Raw genomic sequence first — 4,768 nt, 5'->3', positions numbered from 1 at the left:
AAAAAAAAAAACAAAAAAACCCCCACCAAACCCACACACGAATGGAGCCTGTCGGGCTCCTCGAGTTCCTCTCCGAAGCCAAGAGAGCAGCCTCATGTGGGCTTAACTTAAAAAGTAGGGTTTAAAGGCTCCTGCAGCTGTGCATGGGTTGCGCTCCCACTCATTAGCCCCTGGAAGCTACGAATAAGGACCTTTAAGTAGGAAAAACAGGCACACCTTAGTGTTTCCCTGAAACGTACCAAGCGCAGCGTGTTTTGGCGTGAGTAGAAAACGAGAAATATTTTACTTGGAAGAGGTATTTCTGTAGCATGTAGAACTGCCATGTGAAGCTCTGCTGGAGTTCGATGAGAAAGTTCTCCCTTTTTTCAAATTTTCCATGTTTAGACTCTTCAGGTTGGTGTGAAGTATGTGTGTGAGAAACAGAATTCTGTGCTATATATTTAGATTTTTACTGTATTAACTGAAATAACTGTTTTCATTGTATTAAGTGAAATTACTTGTAGTCCCTGTGTGTGGTCGTCTTGGCTTGTGGATTTTTTTTTGCTGGATGCAGTAAATATTTTTTCTTACTGTCTACTATAGAGAAATTATGTTGGCAATGTTTTCGTTTCCATGCCATTTGTTTTGGCATTCCATTCAAAATAATAGCTATTGGAGGAATAGACTTGAAAACCACTTGAGGAACTAGTGCTCAGTTGAGGTGGTTGTTTTCTTTCTTCTTTTTCTAGATATATTTTGTAACTTGTGCTGCTAATCTGAAGTTCCCAGAATGCTCATGTAATGTGTTAAGTGGCTTTTATGAATTTCCGAAGTGGTCCTTCTTTCTTAGTATCTGTCACCTGCATCACTGAAACGTGGGTTCTCCATTTTTGGAATAAATATACTTCTCTGCGCACCTTACTTCCCAGTTGCTACTGACCAACACGAATTTGTGCAGAGCCAGAAAGCTTCTGCTTTTTGAAACAGTAGTATGTCTTAAACCCAGTTAATGAGCTAAGCGTATAACAGCACTGTTCAGAGAAAAGAAACTTGTATTACTAAAGAGATAAGTCACAGAGATTGATGAGTTACTAGGTTAGAGAGGTGAAAGCTCAATGTTCTGAGTAACCAGAAATGGTAAGGGAAAATAGTGCCTCTGGTGTTCAACAGTTTATCCTGGATTTACTCTTGAGTACTTAGACTTTTTGTAGGGTGAGGACTGCAGGTTGTGTGACATTACTACATACGAATAATTCCATTTACTTCATAGGGAGAGTCGTGTATGTAGTCATTCTGTGCGTGGTTTTGCAGAATTGGTACTAGAGTTTTGTTTTCCTTCTGGAATATAAGAATCACTTGTAGTCTTTGTGACTCCCTGTCTATATTCCATTTTTGTTCTTTTCTCTCCTCTATTAGTTTTTGTCTTGAAATTGGAATTAAATATGGAAAACACACAAAATTAATTTGCTCATAATTGGCAGAATTTGACTCTGCAATATGCAATAGGAGTGTGATTTCATTGCTGGATTTTTGCCTCATTATTGAAATATTTACTCATTCATTACCATTTTTTAAATGTCTTTAACCAAACTGCACATGTAGGCTTGCTTGAGGTTCCCCATCAACTTGAAATAGCTCTGCTGCAAACATTACGTGGAACCACTGTGAATTCTTTTTTTTTTTTTTTTGGTCAGCTTGCTATTTTTATAAATCTTTTTTTATTTCTCTGATTTGGAAAAAAAAATAGCTCTATAAAGGAAATCCAAAAATGACAACATAAAATAGCTGTTAAATTCATTAAATAAAGACTCTTTGCTTAATGTTCATATAGGCAGTTTATTCAGTGATTGAAATTTTGAAGCCTGGTAATCAGATGACTTAACCAAAAAGTCTCTTCCTTTTAAACTGTAATTCTTGAATACGTTTTATATTCAACAATTGTTTTTCAGATGGTATTGCTTTAATGAAAATATTAGCATGGCTATGACAAATTGATATTGTTAGATTTGCAACTGCCATCTGCATTCCTAGAATTTTTTGTAACAGGGTCATTCATATAGAGAATCACTTTCTCTTCTTTGTGTTTTCTGTGTATTGAACCAGTAATCTTTGAAATCAATTCAATGGTGTGTTTAAATAGTCAGATTGGTCACATAAAAAGATGAGGAAAATGTCTCAGTTATTGAAATATACTTTTTCTTTTTTTAAAGCAGAAAATCGTCTAGATTCAAGGAGGAGGACTGGGGGAAAAACAGTTATTGAATGAAATAACTGGTATTGAAGATAGTAACAAATTTCATTTAAAAAAAAAAGTAATTTAAACTTGTGTTGTAATTATTGTTTGCATAAAAGCATGTGACTACAAACACAATGCTCATTGCCTGTGGAACTTGGGATTGTTATTCTTGGATTACCTGTTTTGGTAGAAAGTAGCATTCTAAATACAGGCTTCAAATTTTTTATGCTGCCTGAGACCTAGTTAGTTTAGTGATTTGAGTGTTTTCTCCAATTTGTTCTGCATGTTCAAAAAAGTTCTGTTTTTTGGGGCGGCAGGAGGGTTGGCAACCAAAATATGAAAGTTAACATTAAATAATGTATGGATATGCCCAAATCCCCTGGGCCAGATGTTCTACATATAATCTGTAATCACTTCTGGATGTAATTAACAAAATAGGTGTGTGTGTGTGCACGCGTGCACCTGCCCCTGTGTGGGGCTTTTTTTCTTTTTCCTTTTTTTTAAGTGCACACTATAAGTCTTCCTAAATGACTTGTGCTATTGACAAGTTGGAAATCCTTGTCAGAATGTGAAGCTGTATGCTGTGGAGATCTTGGATTTACCATTATTGATATTGTGGTTTCTTTGGGTTTTGTTTTTTTTTGGGGGGGGGGCAGGGGGAGGGGAAGGCAGCTGTTTGAAAACAATCTGTATGGATTTTTGGATTGTGATGAACTGTTCCCTCTAAGTGCTGTTTTAATTCAGTACTGATTAAATATATCTTCCTGTCTCAGATATTAACAGCTTTAAGAGTATGACTACTCCACTAAATGAAATGAGTACTGCTTTTGTCTGAGGAACTTCATTAGCTTAAGTCTTTACCCATTTTAAGTGTCATATTTGAAACCTTTCTTGAAGCAGCTGAGTCTGAAGCCTGGTCCTGCGAATAAATGCAGGACATGGTGCCCTTCATTTGTAGTAGAGAAGAGATGCTGTGAAATCCCATTCATTAACTTGAGGATGAACCTTTGTAAGGTATTTCATAGGAGCAGAACTCTAATACTACCAGAAAGGTTGTCATTGACTTTAAGAGTAGTTGTCCTGCTTTATTGGATTTTCTGCTTGTTAAAAAAGAAAAATGCAGTTTCTGAAATCTCCAAATTGTAACTGGCATTTACAGCACTGCTAAACTGAAAGATACCTTGTTACCATCAGTTCCACAAATTCTTTAGTTCACCTTTTAAGACTTATTATAGTACTGAGTAAGTCTGTCTTAGTTTACTTGAATACAGAATACAAGCAGAAAACTATGATCTAATAAAAACATAATGAACTGTAATCCTGCCATTGTTTTCAAGTTTAAAAACACTCCTTGTGTAAAACCCTTTTACAAATCAGTGGTTTAAAAAAAAAGTTTTCATGTATTGTTCAGAAATTTAACAAGCATTTTCTTATTATTTTCAAAGTTAATATTTTCACTTTTTTTTTCCTTCCAAAACAAGGTATAGCTATTTGACATCTGATTAAGATTGAATGGAAGGAGTGATAGACTTGGTTACTATCTTTAAGTTGCTAAGTTTTTTGGGCTTTATTTCCCAGTAAGAACTGAAAAATCTGATGAGGGAATTGTTGTTAAGCCGTTATTGTTATTAATGCAGTACAAATTGCATTTCCTTTCATCCTTAATAATTGGTTATTTCTGACAATCTCACTTCTTATTAGAATGGGCCAGAAAGGTGAGCTTTTAAGCTGTTTTGGGGAGTTAACTATTATTTACTCTAAACAGCACTTCAGAGGCATTTTCACATGCCTACGTTTTTGCCCTCCCTAAAACTTTCTGCACTTGTCACTGGTTTATGCTGATATGTAATAGCGTGCTTTTGCCTTGATCCTTTGACAGCTTTACCACTTTTCTGCTAAGAATCCCAAAAGGACTGTTGTTAATACTCTGGAAAGCCACTATTTGTTTCAGAGACCAAGAATATTGATAATTTCCTTGATCTTTACTGCTTCATGAGTTGTATTTGGTGTTCTGCTTAGTATCTATGATTACATAAGATCTTGGTATGTTTAAATGTGGACAAAAATAATAATTTGAAAACAGTTGTGACCTGAACGCACATTATATAGTGGTTTCTAGTTGGAGAAGATAGTCTTAATGTTCTAAGTAGACCACTTTAATCTTGTACTCTTTCTTACAACTGAGGGACCAAGAATTTTTTCTCACCTTTTACTCCGCAACACGCAATTTCTTAAAAATGTTGTTCTCTGGCAACAGCATTTAATAATAAATGTGTTCTTTTGAATTCTAATTCCATCACCAAACACAAAAAGAGGGTGTTATGCCCCTGGAAAGTAAAAGGTACTGTCTTACTGTATAGCAGGTGGGTTGGACCAGGTGATGTCCAGAGGTCCCTTCCAACCTCAACTATTTCGTGATCCTGTGATATTACTGTATGAGTAAATAACACTGAGAGGCTATTAAGACAGGGTGCAATGTGTGAGAAATGCTGTGTTAGTGAACTTTTGGAGGCTTCTAGTTAATCAGGTCTTTCTGTTTCTTATGATCTTTAG

Source organism: Apteryx rowi, unplaced genomic scaffold (assembly GCF_003343035.1).
Source record: "Apteryx rowi isolate R43461 unplaced genomic scaffold, aptRow1 scaffold_23, whole genome shotgun sequence".
Taxonomy (NCBI): Eukaryota; Metazoa; Chordata; class Aves; order Apterygiformes; family Apterygidae; genus Apteryx; species Apteryx rowi.
The sequence above is the reverse complement of the archived record's forward strand: the minus strand, read 5'-3'. Positions refer to the sequence as shown.